Source organism: Babylonia areolata, chromosome 6, assembly GCF_041734735.1.
Source record: "Babylonia areolata isolate BAREFJ2019XMU chromosome 6, ASM4173473v1, whole genome shotgun sequence".
Lineage (NCBI taxonomy): Eukaryota > Metazoa > Mollusca > Gastropoda > Neogastropoda > Buccinidae > Babylonia > Babylonia areolata.
In genome coordinates this window covers 48,232,494-48,254,961 of record NC_134881.1, presented here as the reverse complement: position 1 = coordinate 48,254,961, position 22,468 = coordinate 48,232,494, and the positions used below count along the sequence as shown (strand labels likewise).

Here is a 22,468-nt window from a genome sequence, read left to right as displayed (position 1 = left end):
AGTACTAGTAACCTGCCGCATGTGAAGTCTCCCAACGACGGACCAGGCGGAGGAGGAAACCATTCCCAACGGCTGTGAAGTCGGAAGAGGATGACCAAAGGGCAGGGGGAGCTCTTATCCTTGGCTGGAAGTCCTCCTAGGAGACGGAGCTCCGAAGAAAAAACCTGCACCTGCCAAGGCCGTCCTACACGTGGCAGTATCTGCACCTGTGGGACTCGGTGAGCGTCGGTAGGCGAGAGAGTGGGGAAGGGACTGCACAACTCCTCCTCACTAAAAAAAAAAAAAAGTCACCTGTGCTGGTCAGACAAATGTATTGCTGCGCATCGTCAAGGCCAGCTCCGCCTTTGGCAGACTCAACAACAGGCTGTGGAACAACAAAGGCATCAGGCTCAGCACCAAAATCAAAATCTACAGAGCTGTTGTGCTGACCACCTTGTTGTACTGCTGTGAAACATGGACGACGTACCGCCGTCACATTCAACAACTTCAGCAGTTTCACCAGAGATGCCTATGAATGATCCTCGGCATAAAGTGGCAAGACAGGGTCTCCAACCTCCAGGTTCTAGAGAGGAGCGGCCTGCCCAGCATCGAAAGCCTGCTGATCCAGTGCCAGCTACGCTGGACATGACACGTTGTCCGCATGACAGACAGCAGGATCCCGAAAATGCTTTTGTATGGCCACCTGAAGGAAGGCCTTCGTGAACTTGGAAGACCCTGCAAGCGCTTCAAGGACACCTTGAAGACAAACCTCAAAGCCTGTGACATAGACATGGCTTCCTGGGAAACTGATGCCCTTGACCGCTCTCGCTGGAGGATGCTGTGCTCTAGTGGCATAAAGACGTTTGAAAACAAGAGAACGCTGGCCATTATGGAGAAGCGTGAGCGAAGGAAGCAGGGCTCAACTTCTGGAGACGTTTTCCATTGCAACACCAGTGGGAAGTGCTGCGCATCCAGAATCGGCCTCTTCTCCCATATGAGGACACACACCGACAGATAAGCCTGCCTGCCTACTCATCCGTGGGTCCGACGGGAGACTCCATGCATCATTCTAATGTCATCATCTTAGATGAACAGACTATAAATGAATAAACGAACAAATATATATATATATTTTATTTTATTATCATTTTTTTTTAATATATATACATATATGATTTAAACAACCATTCCAGAATATAACAGTAATTCTGCACGTCAATTGTTATCTATGTTCGCCAGGGTAACTCATGACAACAGTCATTTCTTTGGTAGAATGTTTCACCATGAAACTTAACGAGTAATCTAATAACATCAACATGAGAGACAGCAAAGTTAAACAGAAAGAATGGAGACTGAGAAAAAGAGACAGACACAGAGAGGCAGACAGACAGACAGGCAGAGAGAGAGAGAGAGAGAGAGAGAGAGAGAGGCAAAGACAGCTCATAACTTGTGAGAATAATGACAGGGCACTGTACACAACAAAGTACACAACCCTGTGCACATGAGAAGGTGTGTGGAATTACGCCGTGGTCAACACATGTCACAGGTTTTTGGCACGCCCTCCCCACACCTGTCGCCTGTTGACGTCATGAGGCATGAACACAGCGCCAACTGGTGCATACTACCTGCCTCGCTGGCACTGAGGACCGACAACTCATGCTGCACAGCATGAATGTGAGGATGGGAGTTGGACAGGCGTGGTGGTGGATGAGAAAGGATGCTGGAATTGTGGATGGTCTGGTTCATGAGGTGTGTGTGTGTGTGTGTGTGTGTGTGTGTGTGTGTGTGTGTGTGTGTGTGTTGAAAACCAAGAACAAGGAAATACTCTTTTTTTCCAAATCATTTCATATTGGAAAAGAAGCACTTGATATGATTAGAGTAGAATAGCGGGTGATTAACTTACCCTTGACTGAAAACATAAACATTAATATTGTATCCTCCACACACCCAAATGGCCCAGAAAAGTAAATAGTCCCCGTGTGTGTGTGTGTGTGTGTGTGTGTGTGTGTTTACCACATGCGCTGTCTTACAGCTTATGGAAATAAGCTTATGGAAATACAAAGGTGAGGATCAACGTCTAATCTAGACAACCGACATTAATCACACCAGCTGCCTATACACTCGCAACAATGCACATGCACGTCCACCTGATAATTAACCTGGTATATGGACGCTGCATAGCTCAGCATGACCAGTTAATATTGTAAATGATGGCCTGCAAGGAACTAAGGACTGCCATGGGGAAAGAATCTTGGCCTGGAGGATGATAATAATTCTACCGTATCTGTGTTTGTATATAATTTTCGATTTATGTTTGTACCTTTTCATGTACTACCCCCCCCCCCCCCCCCCCGCCCCCACAACAAATATTCCTTGTGACCACGGTACACTTGGTGATAAAGACATATTCTGTTCTATTCTATAAACTCACAATTCAAAAACTGGTATAGAACGATACGGTACTGTGCAAGATAACAAATGCTTATGTCTTCATTGTGAACACCTGTGTCAACACCTCTCTAGCTTGGTTGGTCCATGAACAGTGCTCTTTGTGCTTCGCTGGAGATGGCTTGTTACTATTTGCAGTTATTTGGATCGCGCGCGCGTGTGTGTGTGACTGACTCTGTGGTTGCAATTAGTGTGATTGAACAATGTGCATGTGTTATCAGTTTCTGTTAAATTTCTCTGTGCTGGAATCATTAATCATTGTTTTTCCCCTTTGTTTGTAATATCTCTCCTTTAATCGTGTACCGACCGCAATCGCTGAAACGAGCAAGTCAAACTTAACATTTCTAAAGGATAGTTTGCTTTTCATTTTATCATTTGGTTCCTTCAAAAAAGATCAGCAAGGTGGTTTACATTCAATGTGGATTTTATACTATTTGTATTTCTCCCCATGTTTTACAGGTTCCCCGTCCGATTCAAGATATTATGATCAAACAAATATTACTTTGAAAATGATACAAAGTAGTCTATTTATCTGGTGGACAATAGATGATAAAATTATAGAGATGTTTATGCTCATTCTCCTTTCTCGGAAAAAAAAGATTGTGAGACTGTTAAAAATGATCAGTTTGTGGACAACAAAATGGATTCCCCTCTCATTTTATCAAATGATGTACGAATCACCAGGATTCTGATGTACTAACCCATACCGTTTCCGCGATTGACTTCACGCACAAACAGCTGCGATACTTATATGGAAGTTTAGGAGTTGTACCGCTGGAATGCCGTCAACTGCCTGTTATCGTAATGTAAAAATAATTAGCATACATTTAGATGATGAATGTGATGACTCATGACTCAACATCTAGATCTCTCTCTCTTCCTTCGTTCATTAAAACGTGCGATTCATTACGTTCCTTCAAATCAAACATACGAGAACTTCTGCTCCACAAACAATAGGCCCACAAAGATTGCTTTTTTATTTTTTATTTTTTAAATAACCAGCTAAAAAAGACAAAAATCATGCTTTTTCCGTGAAGTTTGTATCTATACCTGCAGTGAATTTATTTTATTTCTACCTTTGTGCTTTAATGTTTTTACTTGTTCGCCTGTAAATTGGATGTTATTACCTGTAACATCTGCATCAGCAAATTAATCACTTTTGTATATGTGCAATGGTAAAGTTGTGCTTTTCTGTTTTCTTTATGTCCGCTATATGTTTCTCACTTCGGTCATGTCTCTGTATGTGCATAAGTATATATATATATATATATATATATATGTGTGTGTGTGTGTGTGTGTGTGTGTGTGTGTGTGTGTGTTGGGTGGAGAGAGTGTGTGCATGTGTATGGATATGAATGTATGAATGCGTTCGTTTTATTACTTTTTACGATGTTAATGATGACGAGTGGTGGTGATCATTCTTCGTTGTAGTAGCAGTGGCTGTAGCAGTGTTAATAAAATTATTATTTTTGTGTCGTTATCGTTAATGTTGTTATTGTTATTGTTGTCACAAGGATAGATTGGAAGACTGGGCGATGCCTAAAATCTTTGTCCTTGAGTAATAAAGTTTTTGAATCTTTGAATCTCTTTCTCTCTCTTGTTTTCCCTTCTTTTTCCTTTCTTCGTTTGTTGACTCACGTGTGTAAACAAAGTGAGTCTATGTTATAACCCGGTGTTTTGTTCTCTCTCTCTCTCTCTCTCTCTGTGTGTGTGTGTGTGGTAAACTTTAACACTGCCATTTTCTTTGGAAATACTTTGTCCGTCAATGCCAAATTTGGCTTAAAATAGTAGGAAAAAATCTTCACGGTAATACCAATAATAGTTTGTAAGTCTTCCGAATTAAGCCCTGTTTACCGTATCATTAACGGTTTATTTCGCTGAGGCCATTTCCGGGATTCCAAAAACACCATATTACCGCATCCCAGTTGCAGTAGCGTGACGGCGTGACCTCCTTTTTCTTGTTCGCAATTAAATGGTAAGAAATACAAATTCTGGACAGAACACATACAGTGACATAGACTACATCATCGACTTGTTTACTGCGTATGATTCTTTTAAAGTGGCTACTCAATTAACTAGAATGAACATAAAAGAGAAATTGAATCAACCGTGTCATACTTTCGCGGCGAGTGTAACAAAACATGTACATCTGTCTAGATCCAGAGAAAACGGCTAAATATTGCCGTGTGATTGCAGCGATGGCAACGTCTCCTTTACCGCAGACTCTAAAGAATTCTTAAATGCCCGAGATACACCAAAATAATATGATCTAAACAGCGTTATCACTTCGAATACCGCGATCGATTTATCGTCTTTAAAAAAGCATGCTGAAATGTTCCTTTTCGAACGTCATTCACGGATCCGCAATAAGCTTAGTGCGTGTGTGCGTGTGTGTGTGTAACATTGCCATCTTCCCTGGAAATATTTTGTCTGCCAATACGAAATCTGGCTAAAACATAGTAAAAAAATAAATCTTCAAGTCATACCAATAACTGGTTGTAAGTCTCCCGAATTATGCCATATTTCTGGATCATTAACGGTTTATTTCGTTGAGGCACATTCGGGATTCTGGAAACACTACATTACCACTTCCCAGCAGCCGGAACGTAGGCTATGACTAGAAAGACGGAATCACCTCATTTTTCTTGTTCACAATCAAAAGAAAATAAATACAAATTCTGGACAGAACACATACAGTCACACTAACTACACCATCGGCATGTTTACTTGGACACTGAATTAACTGGAATGAACATACAAGAATAATTGAATCGATCGTTTCTTTCAGTTTTGGTCAGCCATTGTGGACTAGTTTGTGTATATCTATAGAAAACACTTAGGTGTTGCAGTGTGCTTGAAGTCATACCATACTTATAGCTTTTATTATAAATTTTCATGAAAATGATCGTCGAATTCTGCTTTACGTAGATTCAAAATCAGTGTCACATTCATTAAGATCTCCAAATAAAAACCACGCCTTGAGATGATAACTGAAATATAACATATCATACATCTTTTGTCGATCAAAGACATCCTTGTAACTTTCATTTGGATGCGTTCTCAGTGTGGGATCTTTTTTCAATGAGCAGGCAGACGGACTGCCAGGAAGGCAGCGCGCAACATTGCATGCTCAGTCCTCATCAGTATTCTATTACTACACAACTGTAATAGGAGTAGCCTTTTTGAGAAAAGTTTACTGTGGTCGACATAAAAATCGGCTAAAAGATTCAGAATGCCAATATTACCGTCACTGTGTAAAGCAACCCGAAGACTGTCTTGAATAAGTCATTTTTGTCTGTCTCACAGCCAAGACCATTTATAAGTTTAATTCATCGAACCCCTTCGACCTAAATTTTGCAATAACATAGTTTGTTTTTCTTATATACAGAAATGAAGTTATGGTCTATCACATACTTGTCCAGTGTCCAATAACAAGACAGTTGGTCTTTCAAAAACTTGCTTAACAGTTTCCACCAAACACATACATATTTGTCCAAAGGAAATGTTTTGAATAATTATTTGTTAGTTCGACAAATTTCTGAATGTTTGAATCAAAGACCAGTTAACTATCTTGCTTGGCTCCGGCTCCATTGGTACCTATCTTTGATTGCTCTTTTTTCGTGTGTGTGTGTGTGTGTGTGTGTGTGTGTGTGATTCTATCACTTTTCTCTCGCTTTCCCTGTTTCAATCATCAAACGCCTCTGATACTCATCACCCCCCACCCCCACCCACCTCACATGCTTACGTACACGCATATGCATATGCACGTTTTTTCCGGGCCTAATCCCACTCTACGATGCGGAAAAGACGTTAAAAAAAAAAGCCTTTCTTGTAAACCACGCATGTCTTGATCTAGCGCTTTCCCCGTTTGATCCAAGCTGGCTGATTATCTATTGACTATCCTTACAAACAAAAAAAGCTCTCCAGCCGAAAGAAGGACCAAATGAAAAAAAAAGAAAAAAAAAGAGAAGAAAAAGAACAGAAGGGAGGAACCAACGAAGCATAGTCATGTCCAAACAAACCTGAAAACGATGGGCTGACACTTGATAATACAGTCCGCTGTCCGTCAGTCAGACCTGGCACATGACGCCATCAGCCCCTCACTGTGCTGCCATCTGTCTACCCCCCGCCACACTGAGCACGACCTGATGATCAATGACTGACGGCACGGTGACGTACAGCTCAGCTGTGCCGCCGCCTTCCCACCCACTGGTGAAGGGTGACGACAGTCACCACGTGGCCGCTCGTCGCAGCGCCACCATCTTTTCGATCCTGTCCGCATTTTGAGAAGTTCGACACATGTGGGAATCTAATGTGTCAGATACTGACTCCGATCCAGCATGTGCAAACAGAAGCAATGAACTGCCAACGCATGAAAATGTGTATATCACAAACTGATTATGCATTCGCACATAAGTCTGTGTGGAGGGTTGATGAGCTTGTGATTGAGAGACTTAACAATGATTTTTTTTTTATTGACATTATCTTGGACTAACCATGGGAGGTCTTTAGACCAAGGGGTAACAACAACCTCCGCTAAGATCACAATCTACAATCAAGTAAGAATATATATCTAATATATGAATATTCTTCAGACCAGGAAGTAACACATGAAGAGTCTAAAGGTGTCACACAAAAAAAGATAAATCATATCTTAAGCTAATGCATAATATAAATCGAATCGACTATCCACTCCAATATGAACACAACGTTGTATATTTTCTAATTCAGAGTTATCTCCCATCCAAGATGCACGTGTAAGATTGGCGTATCCCTAAGTGTATGTGCCTCTGTAATAGACAATGATTAATTTTAATTACAAGTTCACCATCCAATGACAAAACAGAAACATCTTGTCTATCGGCTACTTCTATTTGGTTAGTTTTTGCATGCTTGTCATATGTTGTCAAAGGCTTTGCATTAAATCAAGAAATATTCTTCATCATCAATGTCGGATCCACACATATACGGTCTTTGACAAACCAACTTTGAAACCATCGCCCATTAGCATTGAAATCAAATTTTCTTAACGAGAGAGAGAGACAGAGAGAGAGGGAGAGAGAGAGAGAGAGAGAGAGAGAGAGAGAGAGAGAGAGAACGAACGAAAATGTTTTAATGAACTTTGGCCATGGACCACAATTCAAAACCATGGGAAGGGGTATTATAACACTTGAATAGGTGACACAGTATCATAATGTTCATGGACTTGACGTTAATTCTACTTATGATTTCTCCTTTTGATCGCATGGAAAATATGTTTTGATACATGGCAATTTCTCTGCTTGTTGTTTGATCGAAGAAGTGAACTAAGAGACATGTTTTAACAGTCTTGAAGAAATTTTGTCCGTAAATCAATATATACAGAACAAACAAACAACAAATGGTATTCATCTTCTAGTTCACCTTGGCAAAAAGGACAATGCTTTAAAACATCATTTTCAGTGTACCTATTAACATTATTATTTAAAGGAAGCACATTAAGTCTGGCCTGAGACAACGCCACTCTGAAACAATATTCATCAGCATGTGTTATGTATTTTTCTTTTTCAAATGTGACTTTAAATGATCTGTAGCATGAATATCTGTCTCTATCACTAATAGTACCCGACCATTCTTGAATGAAGATATCTATAAGTCTTTGCTTGGAGAGAGAAAACCCTGAACGCTAAACAACTTTGACGACTCAGGCCAACAGCCCCCATCACGACATTTGTAAGAAATAGATAATAGAAAAAAAAAAGTCCGATAGAAAAAAAGGATTTCATTAAAAAATGCCACATGTAAATCATAGTCAGCCTTCATACAGACAGACGCACACACACTCACACTACACACGACAAAACATCAACGCATACTCTCTCTCTCTCTCTCTCTCTCTCTCTCACACACACGCGCGCGAGCAGATACAGACACACACACATACTTACCCACACTCCAAATACACATGCGCGCATAAACACACCCACATCCACCTTCCCATATACAAACACACCCACACACTCACACAGACACATACTCCACGCGTGAACACTTGCACGCACGCGTATCTACGCGAACACGAAAACAAAACACATGCATTAACTCGACTGGAAACGATCAATGTGCATGCTGTTGCATGTGGGCCTTAAACGTCGTGACAATCGTTATTGTAGTTTTCTGCCAATGCTTTTCCCCCAAAGGCCTGAACAAGGACAAATTTTTGACAAACTGACCAAATGTTCAGAGGAGTCAACATAAAATAATTTAGAGTGCCTTTTATCTGTGTCAGCATAAAGGGTGAAACAAGGGAAACACTTCCCACGGATATCAGAATAACTTTGGCGGTCAAACAAAAAATGAGTAACTCTTTCTGGCTCCTTTGTACACACGGGCAAAGAATTTTTTTCTGGCATGTCAAACCGATTACGGTGCATCTTTAATTGAGACACACCCATTCGGAGTTGTGCGAGAGCGTTCCGGTATCCTCCTTTCCACAGGCATGATATGTATGTTTCCCTGGCGAAAATGTGTTTGAAATCCCCATCATTACTCAACATTTTGCTCTCATCAATGTGTTGTTGTTGTTTTTTCCAGCGGTGACAAAATGAACTTATTAATCATAAACGCAATTTAAAAAAAAAGAAACACCTTTCTGTCTCACAACCAACCATACTTGTTCAAAGCCATTTCACATGAGACCTATGTCACTGTGCCCTTTTTGCGCAATGATACGAGCACGTTCAATAAAGCATTCTTTGAATACACATTATCTGGCTGTCTTCAGATTTGGAACCAATATTTTATTACCTTTATAATCGTGTTAATGAACAATGGACAGTGACCAAGTTCTCCATAAATAATATCATTTGTAGTATTAATTAGGACAAGAAGAAATTTCTCACAAACAAAGAGATAAACTCTATCTGTTCATGTTGCCCATATCCCGATATCTCTGCTGCGTATACTAACGACGGTACTACTTGAGAATAAAACAACTTCAAAAACACATCTGGTGAGTTACAGTGGATTTTCCGTAATGTCCTAAACATTATTAGTCATCTTCTTTGCTTGTATCGATGATTCTTCAAGAACCGCTGCAAAACTAATTCGTATGGAGAATGTCAGTACCAGATATTTATAATTATTCACAACCTCTGACTAAACCTAATCAGAGAGAGAGAGAGAGAGAGAGAGATGAGCGCGAGCATGTGTGTGCTTGTGTTCTAGGGGTGGGGGTGGGGGATCTGTCTGTCAGTCTGTCTGCCGATGTGTCTGTGAACCTTTGTGTGTTTGCATGCGCGCTTACGTGCGTAACCCTGTGTGTGTGTGTGTGTGTGTGTGTGTGTGTGTGTGTGTGTGTGTGTGTGTGTGTGTGTGTGTACGCATGTTTAATCACATTATCTACAGAGTGTAGTTTTCACGGTGTCGGAATATAACAACAAAGCCGGGGTATGCACATATAATAATAATTATGCAAAATGAGATGGAAGAGAACGTAACAAGCAGGGTAAGAACAGGGTAGGGGGAATACATCTGGTACTCACTCCTCAATGTACCTGAATTGGTTTTCTTTAAACGGTCACAAATGCACAATACCACAAACCATCATGATGGATAATGACTGTGTTACACAAACCACGCGGATGGAGAATGACTGTGTTACACAAACCACGCTGATGGAGAATGACTGTGTTACACAAACCATCATGATGGAGAATGACTGTGTTAGACAAACCACACTGATGGATAATGACTGTGTTACAGAAACCACATTGATGGAGTATGACTGTGTTACACAAACCACACTGGTGGATAATGACTGTGTTACACAAACCACACTGGTGGATAATGACTGTGTTACACAAACCACACTGTTGGATAATGACTGTGTTACACAAACCACATTGATGGAGAATGACTGTGTTACACAAACCACACTGGTGGATAATGACTGTGTTACACAAACCACATCGATGGATAATGACTGTGTTACACAAACCACATCGATGGAGAATGCCTGTTTTAGACAAACCACACTGATGGATAATGACTGTGTTACACAAACCACACTGATGGATAATGACTGTGTTACACAAACCACATTGATGGATAATGACTGTGTTACACAAACCACACTGATGGATAATGACTGTGTTACACAAACCACACTGATGGATAATGACTGTGTTACACAAACCACATTGATGGAGAATGACTGTGTTACACAAACCACATCGATGGAGAATGACTGTGTTACACAAACCACATTGATAGAGAATGATTGTGTTACAGAAACCACATTGATGGAGAATGACTGTGTTACACAAACCACACTGATGGATACTGACTGTGTTACACAAACCACATTGATGGATACTGACTGTGTTACACAAACCACACTGATGGATAATGACTGTGTTACACAAACCACACTGGTGGAGAATGACTGTGTTACAGAAACCACATTGATGGAGAATGACTGTGTTACACAAACCACATCGATGGAGAATGACTGTGTTACACAAACCACATCGATGGAGAATGACTGTGTTACAGAAATCACACTGGTGGATAATGACTGTGTTACACAAACCACATTGATGGAGAATGACTGTGTTACACAAACCACATCGATGGATAATGACTGTGTTACACAAACCACACTGATGGATACTGACTGTGTTACACAAACCACACTGATGGATAATGACTGTGTTACACAAACCACACTGGTGGAGAATGACTGTGTTACAGAAACCACATTGATGGAGAATGACTGTGTTACAGAAACCACATTGATGGAGAATGACTGTTACACAGACCACATCGATGGAGAATGACTGTGTTACAGAAACCACACTGATGGAGAATGACTGTGTTACACAAACCACATTGATGGAGAATGACTGTGTTACACAAACCACACTGATGGATAATGACTGTGTTACACAAACCACACTGTTGGATAATGACTGTGTTACGCAAACCACACTGGTGGAGAATGACTGTGTTACAGAAACCACATTGACGGAGAATGACTGTGTTACAGAAACCACATTGATGGAGAATGACTGTGTTACAGAAACCACATTGATGGATAATGACTGTGTTACACAGACCACATCGATGGATAATGACTGTGTTACACAGACCACATCGATGGATAATGACTGTGTTACACAGACCACATCGATGGATAATGACTGTGTTACACAGACCACATCGATGGATAATGACTGTGTTACACAGACCACATCGATGGATAATGAACGGTCACTGATCCGTTTCTTATGCTCGGCGGGCATCAACTGAACTTCCATTGCTCGCGCGCGCAACTACGTAGGACGGAAGAGACTGAGTCTATGAATAATTAAATGATACCGAGCTATAAGTGACCAGCCAGACCTCTTCGATTGTCGCTGAACACCACACCTCTCCCACCCTCCCATACCTACGTTCTGTTCGTCCCACACAATGACCCCCACTTCTTAAGTTCCAGATACAGAACTTACAAATCACTAAGACTAAGGGTCGACATCTTCCTCCCCAATGGCTTGGGTCACACGGTCTCATTTTTTTCACCACGTAAATGAAATAACTGTTTCTCTTTTGTGGAACAACTAACGATTTTTCGGAATTTGCATCTATCTTAAAATGCATCTCAGTTCCCGTAATCAATAACTGCGAATTCTAGAGCAATGAAAACCTTAAGATGCATAAGAATACTAACTGATCGTGTAAAAAACCTCACGTCGGAAAACACGAAACAAATTCAAGAAAATTATTATAAAAGCTTTTCTAAAATAATTTAACCCAGCTGGCGTTTTGGAAATGCAATTTGCAGACAGTCATTGTGGAGTAACCTCGATAAAAATATCAATTCGCAAGCACATGAATGTCATCGCTATTTGTTTCGATAGTCTGGAAAATGTTTACAACAATGTAAGTAACTAAAGAATATGGGCTTTTCAGAGCATTATCTGGGAGAGAGGGGAGGTCCCCCATGGTTTCAAGGATGCTTCAATTGTCCACATTTACAAACGGAAGGGAGACAAAACATCCTGCGATAACCACCGTGGAATCTCTCTCCTCTGCATCGCCGGCAAGATCTTCGCCCGCATCATACTGAACAGACTGGTTGACCATGTCTCCAACACAGTCATCCCTGAAGCACAGTGCGGCTTCCGCTCAGGCAGGGGAACACGTGACATGGTGTTTACCATACGCCAAATGCAAGAGAAGTGCCGTGAGCAGAACAAGAAGCTCCACATGGTCTTTGTAGACCTAAGGCCTTCGACACGGTGAACCGCCATGGTCTGTGAAAGATCCTCCTAAAGTTCAGCTGCCCAGACAGCCTACTCCAGCTGATTGCGTCTTTCCACGATGGCATGCAGGCGAGAGTACAGGAAAATGCTGACATGTCGGATCCGTTCCCTGTGGTAAATGGAGTGAAGCAGGGCTGCGTCCTGGCACCTACACTGTTCTCCATTCTCTTCTCTGCCGTGCTGATTAACGCCTTCCAAGACTGTGAACGGGGCATCTACATTCAGTTTCGCACAGATGGCAATTTTTTCAACTTGCAGCGACTCCATGCCAGGTCCAGGGTGTTTGAGGCACTGTTGAGAGAGTTCCTTTTCGCTGATGACTGCGTGCTTGCTGCACACACCCATGAGGATATGCAGTTCATTATGGACAGATTCTCAACCTCTTGCAGGCGCTTTGGACTCACCATCAGCCTCAGCAAGACCGAGTCCTTGTACCAAGCAGCTAGCTCACAGAACGCCAGTGCCTCCCCCCAACCTGCAATCAAGATCGATGACACAGAGATCATGTCAATCAACAGGTTTTGTTACCTGGACAGCACCCTATGCAGCAACAGAGCCCTTGATGCAGAAGTGATGCTGCGCATCGCCAAGGCCAGCTCCGCCTTTGGCAGACTCAACAACAGGCTGTGGAACAACAAAGGCATCAGTCTCAGCACCAACATCAAAACCTACAGAGCTATTGTGCTGACCACCTTGTTGATCTGCTGTGAAACATGGACGACGTATCGTCGTCACATTCAACAACTTGAACAGTTTCACAAGAGATGTCTACGAAAGATCCTCAGCATAAAGTGGCAAGACAGGGTCTCCAACCTCCAGGTCCTAGAGAGGAGCGGCCTGCCCAGCATCGAAAGCCTGCTGATCCAGTGCCAGCTACGCTGGACAGGACACGTTGTCCACACGGCAGACAGCAGGATCCCGAAGATGCTTTTGTACGGCCAGCTGAAGGAAGGCCATCGTGAACTTGGAAGACCCTGCAAGCGCTTCAAGGACACCTTGAAGACAAACCTCAAAGCCTGTGACATAGACATGGCTTCCTGGGAAACTGATGCCCTTGACCGCGCTCGCTGGAGGATGCTGTGCTCTTGTGGCATGAAGACGTTTGAAAACAAGAGAACGCTGGCCATTAAGGAGAAGTGTAAGTGAAGGAAGCAGGGCTCAACTTCTGGAGACGTTTTCCCTTGCAACACCTGTGGGAAGTGCTGCGCATCCAAAATCGGCCTCTTCTCCCATATGAGGACACATACTGACAGATAGGCTTGCCTGCCTACTCATCCGTCGGACCGACGGGAGACTCCATCATCATCATATATTTTTCTCATAACGTGAATGTATGTGTGGGAAAAACTGTCTTGTTTGTCTGACAAAACATTTGGCTGTGCTGTGAACAGCGTGCCCTGAGTGTAGTCACTGTGATGCAGTGTTGTGAACAGCGTACCCTGAGTGTAATCACTGTGATGCAGTGTTGTGAACAGCGTGCCCTGAGTGCAGCACAGTGCTGCAGTGTTGTGAACAGCGTGCCCTGAGTGTAGTCACTGTGATGCAGTGTTGTGAACAGCGTGCCCTGAGTGTAATCACTGTGATGCAGTGTTGTGAACAGCGTGCCCTGAGTGCAGCACAGTGCTGCAGTGTTGTGAACAGCGTGCCCTGAGTGCAGCACAGTGCTGCAGTGTTGTGAACAGCGTGCCCTGAGTGTAATCACTGTGATGCAGTGTTGTGAACAGCGTGCCCTGAGTGCAATCACTGTGATGCAGTGTTGTGAACAGCGTGCCCTGAGTGCAGCACAGTGCTGCAGTGTTGTGAACAGCGTGCCCTGAGTGTAATCACTGTGATGCAGTGTTGTGAACAGCGTGCCCTGAGTGCAGCACAGTGCTGCAGTGTTGTGAACAGCGTGCCCTGAGTGTAATCACTGTGATGCAGTGTTGTGAACAGCGTGCCCTGAGTGCAGCACAGTGCTGCAGTGTTGTGAACAGCGTGCCCTGAGTGCAGTCACTGTGATGCAGTTTTTGTGAACAGCGTGCCCTGAGTGCAGTCACTGTGATGCAGTGTTGTGAACAGCGTGCCCTGAGTGCAGTCACTGTGATGCAGTGTTGTGAACAGCGTGCCCTGAGTGTAATCACTGTGATGCAGTGTTGTGAACAGCGTGCCCTGAGTGCAGTCACTGTGATGCAGTGTTGTGAACAGCGTGCCCTGAGTGCAATCACTGTGATGCAGTGTTGTGAACAGCGTGCCCTGAGTGCAGTCACTGAGATGCAGTGTTGTGAACAGCGTGCCCTGAGTGCAATCACTGTGATGCAGTGTTGTGAACAGCGTGCCCTGAGTGCAGCACAGTGCTGCAGTGTTGTGAACAGCGTGCCCTGAGTGCAATCACTGTGATGCAGTGTTGTGAACAGCGTGCCCTGAGTGCAGCACAGTGCTGCAGTGTTGTGAACAGCGTGCCCTGAGTGCAATCACTGTGATGCAGTGTTGTGAACAGCGTGCCCTGAGTGCAGCACTGTGCTGCAGTGTTGTGAACAGCGTGCCCTGAGTGCAATCACTGTGATGCAGTGTTGTGAACAGCGTGCCCTGAGTGCAGCACAGTGCTGCAGTGTTGTGAACAGCGTGCCCTGAGTGCAGCACAGTGCTGCAGTGTTGTGAACAGCGTGCCCTGAGTGCAGCACAGTGCTGCAGTGTTGTGAACAGCGTGCCCTGAGTGCAGCAATGTGCTGCAGTGTTGTGAACAGCGTGCCCTGAGTGCAGCAATGTGCTGCAGTGTTGTGAACAGCGTGCCCTGAGTGCAGCAATGTGCTGCAGTGTTGTGAACAGCGTGCCCTGAGTGCAGCAATGTGCTGCAGTGTGTTGCAAGTCCTGACCCTGATTGTTCCCTTCACGCCTTCCCTGACCTGCTTTCTGTCGTGACCAACACGGTGCTTACTGCTTCTTTCATTCCTCCCCCGCCAAATCTGTGTGTGTGTGTGTGTGTGTGTGTGTGTGTGTGTAAGCTGTTGCAAATAACTGCAGGGTGAGAGAGAGAGAGAGAGAGAGAGAGAGAGAGAGAGAGTGTGTGTGTGTGTGTGTGTGTAAGCTGTTGCAAACAACTGCAGGGTGAGAGAGAGAGAGAGAGAGAGAGAGAGAGAGAGAGAGAGTGCTCGTAGTACAGCCTGTCATATCGCTATTCCACACAAAGCGACCTGATGTGGAATTGCCACATACGGGCAGTAAGGCGTACATTTGGCTCTGTCTTCCAGTTTATGTTGGTCTGTTTTGTTTATTGACTTCGGTTTTGCATACTTGTGTTTTTTAAGCCTTGTTAATTTTGTTTTGCTAGGGTTTTTATGGAGATGGTAAAATTGATTCTCTGTGTGTGTGTGTGTGTGTGTGTGTGTGTGTGTGATTCTTGATCTTCCACTTATTCCTTAATTCTTCCGACCGTACTGCGCCGCCCAGTTCACATGATGAACATTGTCGTTTCCTCAATGGGAAGATACCGTGGTTTCGTCCGAGTTTAAAATGACTTATTGTGAAGACACTTCGCGTATATGGCATCAAGCCCAGGCGAACATGCACAATTTCCTCACGTTCTACATTATTTTCCTGCTTTGCGGTAAACCACAGATCATGTTGCCAGCAAGGCAGACTATGGAGGCCTTCACACAGCAGTGTCACACAGCGCGGTGTGTGTGTGTGTGTGTGTGTGCAACACCAGTCAGCCCTATTGTAACACACCATGCTAAGCTCTCAGTGACAAATCCATGGTAAGCGGGCCATTGTACAAACAGAAAAAAAACTCGGTCTCTGAAAGCTGATCTGCACAGTACATGGCGTGTGGCAGTCAGTTACATGACAGTTATCAATGAATGAGCCGTTTCTAAAACACAAGGAAAGGTTGAAAATATACGTGTTTCTTTCTGTTAGTTTGTTGTTGTTTGTTAAAAACTTTCGCTTTACTTTTCCTGCAGACGTGAGAATACTGTGGTTTCTTCCACTCAGCAGAATACCCCCAGTAGCTCCCTGTGTGTGTGTGTGTGTGTGTGTTTGTGTGAGCCGTGTTGCAAACAGCTACAGGGAACACCGGTGAGAGAGAGAGAGAGAGAGAGAGAGAGAGCACGCGCGTGCGTGTTCATGTCGCAGTTCCACATTATGCCTTCCGTTGGGGAACTGCCACACAATGAGACCTACATTTGGCTTTTTCTTCCAGTAAATGTTGTTCTGTTCTGTTTATTGACATTGGTTTTGCATACTTGTGTTTTATATGGATATGGAAAAAACTGATGTTGGTTCTCTCTCACTCTGTGTGTGTGTGTGTGTGTGTGTCTGTGTGTGTGTGTGTCTGTGTGTGTGTGTGTCTGTGTGTGTAAGTCCCCCTATTTGTATTTGTCATCGGGGTTGGCTTCTTGTCTACACAAATCTCAGAAAAATCTGAAAGAGAATAAGAAAGAGGGGAAACCTCGACAATAACAATCAGCTGAGCATAATTTCGTTACGGTATCCGTCGGGGAAAGATCTTGGTATATGCTGAATGTGTCAGTATACACTTGCCATTATTTTCTTGTCTGCTGTATTACCAATGCTGAATTTGAGGTTGGTACACAGCAATGATCTCTCACATGTGATATACAATGCAAACGTGACATTGTAAGTGCCAATTTCAGTTTCATCTCCGCCGACATCTTCATTTACATTATCATCAGTATCATGATCGTCGTTGTCGTCGTCCCCCTCTTTTTCTCTTCTTTTTCTCTGTCTCATTTTCTCTAGGATTTGTGTCATAAAAAGTCAAGAAACCACCATCTTCAAGTTGACAAAGGAAAGGGGACTACCCAATGGTTCTCACTTACTTCGAGAAGGCGTGAGGAGAAAGGGGGGCGGGGAGGTAATGGGGGGGCGCTTTCTGATATAGTGAGGGAAAGTGGAGGAGGGCAGGGGGGGGGGGGGGGCCGGGGGGGTGCGGGTTATTATTTGTCAAAGGAGCTAGCCCTCTCTGACACCCCATATACGGATTTTCAAGAAAATGCATCGCCATTGTACAAAAACTACACGTAGGCATGCTGGCCAGAGTCCAAGATATCGGAGAAACATCAGAGCCATTCCCTGTCTCAAACAGAGTAAACCTGAGCATGTTTATAACCATGCTCCTTCTCTGTTCTGTCTTATGTTTTCAGCTATGCTGGCGGATGCTTCTGGAGACGTGTACATAGGCACTGGCGTCAAATACCGCAGTGATGGCTCACTCTTTAACCTCGGGAGGTTTCAAGCCATACCAGGGTTATGTTATAATAATAATAATAATGGCATTTATATAGCGCTGAATCGTGTGCAGAGACAAATCAAAGCGCTTTCGCCCCAGTCATCCACACGCATGCATAACTCTAAAACTGTAGAAACTTAAGGGCAGGGGAGGCTATTTTGGGAAGAGGTGGGTTTTAAGGCCAGACTTGAAAGAGCTGAGTGTGGAGACTTGGCGAAGCGAAAGAGGAAGTTCATTCCAATCACAAGGTCCAGATACAGAGAAAGAACAGCGGCCAACAGTCGAGTTTTTGAATCTGGGTATGTGTAAACAGAGTGGATCCGAAGCCGATCGTAGTGAGCGAGATGGAGTGTAGAGGTGAAGGCAGCCGCAGAGATAAGAAGGGGCAGTTTTGTGAATGCATCTATAACATAGAGTGCTGATCTTGTACTTTATTCGGTGTGAGACAGGGAGCCAGTGGAGATGTTGCAAAAGAGGAGTGATGTGCTCAGATCTTTTCTTTCTGAGGACGAGTCGGGCAGCAGAGTTTTGTATGCGCTGAAGGGACTGAATGGATGAAGCAGGCAAACCAGACAATACAGAGTTACAGTAGTCAAGGCGAGAGAGAATGAGAGAAACGACAAGTCTAGATGTTGCGTCAGTGGACAGATATTTCCGGACGGCACTGATGCGCCGCAGTTGACAGTAGCAGGATTGCCATGTCTGACTGATAAATTTCTGCATGGACAGTGTATTGTCAAGGACAACACAGAGGTTCATGACTGACGTGGAAAGAGGGATGGATGTACTGCCAAGTTTGATTGTGTCAATTGTGATGGAAGACAGTTTTTGTTTAGTTCCTATGATCATTGCTTCAGTTTTGTCCGCGTTCAATTGTAACTTATTTGGAGTCATCCAGTTTTGAATGTCCAGGAAGCAGTTGGATGTTTCTTGCAGAGCGACAACAATTTTTCAGGGGTATCACTCTTCTGGAGTTGAGTGTCATCAGCATAAGAATGATGACTGATATGGCGGTTGATAATTTCAGCGAGAGGAGCAGTATACAGTGTGAAGAGCACTGGGCCTAAAACAGATCCCTGTGGGACTCCATGTTCGATTTTAACGGGTTCAGATTGGAAATGATCAACAATGACAGACTGGAATTGATCAATGAGATAAGATTTGAACCGGTTTAGAACAGTGTGGTTGATACCAAATGTAAAATGAAGACGGGAAAGACGGATTGAATGGTCTATCGTGTCAAAGGCGGCTGACAAGTCGAGAAGAGTAAGAAGGGAAATTTTTCCTGAGTCAGACGCTATCAGTAGATTGTTCAGAATGTGGAGGAGAGTGGTTTCGGTGCTATGGTCAGCGCGATAGGCAGACTGAAATGGGTGGATGAGATTGTTGAAACAAAGGTGGTTGTTGAGCTGCTTGAGGACAGCTTTTTCAAGGAGTTTGGACATGAATTGAAGATTAGAAACTGGTCGATAGTTTTTCAAAATGTTTGCGTCAAGGTTGGGTTTCTTCAGAAGAGACTGGACAATTGCAGTTTTGAAAGTGGATGGAAACGTTTTAGTGAGAAGGGATGAATTGACAATATTGGTGATTGTGGGGAGAAGCTGTGAGACATAATGGGAAAAGACCAAGGCTGGTATAGGATCGAGCTCACAGGATTTTACTGTAATTTCTTTTAGGATTTCATGAACTTCTGTTTCAGTCAATGGATTAAAGGAATGGAGAGGAGTGCCGCTGAATTGAGGATCAGGATGAAGAGGTTGGAAAGACATTTGGTCTGAGATGGTATGAATATTTTGAACTTTGTTGAAAAAGAAAGAGAAGACATTGGGGAGTTCAGATAAAGTGTAGGCAGAAGGAAGAGGAGTCTTTTTTTGCAGTTCCAAGAAGATTTGACATGACAGAGTAAAGAGATTTGGTGGATGTGGCATCGAGAACTTGAGAAGAAAAGAAGTTTGTTTTTGCTGATGAGATCACATGTTTGACTTCATTTATTTGTTTTCGGAATATTTGATTGTGGACTTGCAGTTTTGTTGATCGCCATCGTCTTTCCAGTTGGCGACGTTTGCGTTTTGCAAGTCGAATGTCTTGTGTGTACCATGGGGCGGAGGGTCTGTCAGGGAGCATGCGGGTAGTGGGGGGTGCATGTTCATCCAGCAGTTGAGAGAGGACAGTGTTGTAATGTGTGGATACGTCGGTACGGGAAGAAATTTTGGAAAGGCGTTCAGCAGCTTGGGAAGAAAAAGTGTTAATGTTGATGGATTTCAAAGACCGAAGTTGTTGTAGGCCTCTGTTATGACAGACAACACCAATGATTTCTATTTGCCGTGACTGCACCCTCAATGCTGCCTGAAAGCTACATGCAACAGTGTTGACAAGTTCTAGGAGGCCTACAACAACTTCGGTCTCACGATCAGTACAAAGAAAAACGAAGTGATGCACCAGCCAACTTCAGGACAGCCCAAATCACCACCAACGGGCAATGACTGAATGCATTGAACAGATCGAGGCACTTAACTACCTTGACAGCACACTTTCCAGAAGGTTATCATCGATGAAGACGTGAATGCCAGAGTCGCTAAAACGAGCGTTGCCTTTGGCAGGCTCTATGACTGTGAAACGTGAACGGTCTATCAATGTCATGCAAGAACTGAAAGCTGAACCATTTCCATACAACATGCCTCAGGAAACTCCTGGCATAAAGTGCTGACACGGGATCCCCGAAACCGAGGTCATCACTCGTGCAAGCCTGCCCAGTATCCACACCATATACTGACTGTCACACCTTCCCTGGGCAGCACATGTGGTTCGTATACAAGACTTTCGACTTCCAAAGAAAATGCTCTATGGAGAAATGCTACAACAGAAGTGCTCCCAAGGGCACAAAAAGCACTTCAAAGACTCGTCTCACAAATGCCTTCAAGCATCAGCCTTGTCATGTAGGGGCAGACAGCTCTGGACAAGTGGCGATCAGCTGTCCGCAGTACAAAGGAAAATGGCGATCAGCTGTCCGTAGTGGTATAACTTGAAAACCTGCGAAGTGGAGAGGTTTGTTGCCGCTGTACAATGCAAACAGGCCAGGAAAAAAAATTAGCACCGGCAAATCCCCAACTGTTGCCACCGTATCCTGTCTGTAATTCCAGAGAACCTCCCGGGAGCGGATTGGCCGGACCTGTCAGTCATTTGTGAAACCAGAGCCGGACATTACCCCGCAGGATGACCAGATGGATCTCATTGCTTCGACGTGATTAAGAAAGAAAATGTGTGTGTGTGTGTGTGTGTGTGTGTGTGTGTGTGTGTGTGTATGTTACTCGCTTCCGTTCCATACAGATGTGAGCGATGTTGTGTCTCTCAGTTTGACGCTGTGTTATACTTGTACATTACACATGTATTTAGAATAACATTTATGTGCGTATATGTGTGTGTGATATTAAGTTTAACGTCTGTTCGCTATAAGTGTTCTTACACGGAAAGAGAGGTAGTGGGTGAGAGAGAGGGAGTGCTTGTGAATATTAGTGCAGGAAAGTGTTAATGTTTGTTTAGAAGAAATAAAAATGTCCTTTATAAGAAATAAAAAGTTTAAAGTGATTGTGTGTGTGTGTGTGTGTGTGTGTGTGTGTGTGTGTGTGTGTGTGTGTGTGTGTGTGTGTGTGTGTGTGTGTTTCCAAACTTCGAACAACAAAGAAACGTTCAGAACGCCAAATTTAATCAATGAAACAAGAGATGCCCGGTATTTGTTTATCGTGAAGGATCATTACATTTACATCTTTTGGCTACAATGTTAAACACACACACACACACACACACACGCAAAATCAAACACAAACACGACCACCCACATCATAATACCGCCCACATCATGAAAGAAAAAAATCCTAAATATGGGGTGGGGAGAGAAAGAGAGAGAGAGAGAGAGAGAGAGAGAGAGACGAACAGACATCGATCAGCGGACAACCTGTTGCTAGCTATTCAGAGGGAACGCAGCAATATTTCCTCCCGACTTGCCCACAGCTGCTGGCAGAGTGGTTTCACACCCACGAACAGACCTACTTCAAATAGGTCATAAACAAAAGCGTCAAAAACAGTTCTAGTGTTCTACGTACCTGTTTACAGTCTTTGCGTCCAGAACAGCTAAACAAATGGTCAGTGCTGGCTTCACAATGGAACTACACCTCCAATGTTTCGCGGAACAAAAACCGACTTTGGTGATAGGGAGTACACCGTCCCCCAGTCGACGCAGTGTTACCTCCCTTCGATTGTTTCCGTCTTTTGTCGTACAGGGGACGGAGTTACCACAGGCACATGACAGTTATCATCGAACGTGACAGTTGAGTCGAAACGACGCATTTTATTTCGTTCATACAAATAATGAATGATCCGTCAATCTTACGATTATTCTGACGAATAAATTCACCCAAGCTTGAGTTGTGGGGCATTTTCTATGAAGAACCCACAGTTTCTTTTCCGTTATTTTTTTCAAGTCGATCTTATCGGTAATGTAATGAACATCAGC

At 43.6% G+C, this 22,468-nt stretch overlaps 1 protein-coding gene across 3 annotated transcripts in view; it reads right to left on the bottom strand.

Moving 5' to 3' along the window:
• The window catches only part of LOC143283106 (synaptotagmin-1), a 96,755-nt gene extending 74,566 nt beyond the window's left edge, over window positions 1–22,189 (bottom strand). For 2 of the 3 annotated variants that reach the window (XM_076589214.1, XM_076589211.1), the window contains exon 1: window positions 22,059–22,183. The gene's annotated coding sequence lies outside the window, so the exon portion shown is untranslated. Of the gene's footprint in view, window positions 1–6,449; window positions 6,700–22,058 lie in introns of all 3 variants that reach the window. The other variant, XM_076589212.1, reaches the window with a different exon arrangement.
• Window positions 22,190–22,468: the final 279 nt, after the last annotated feature.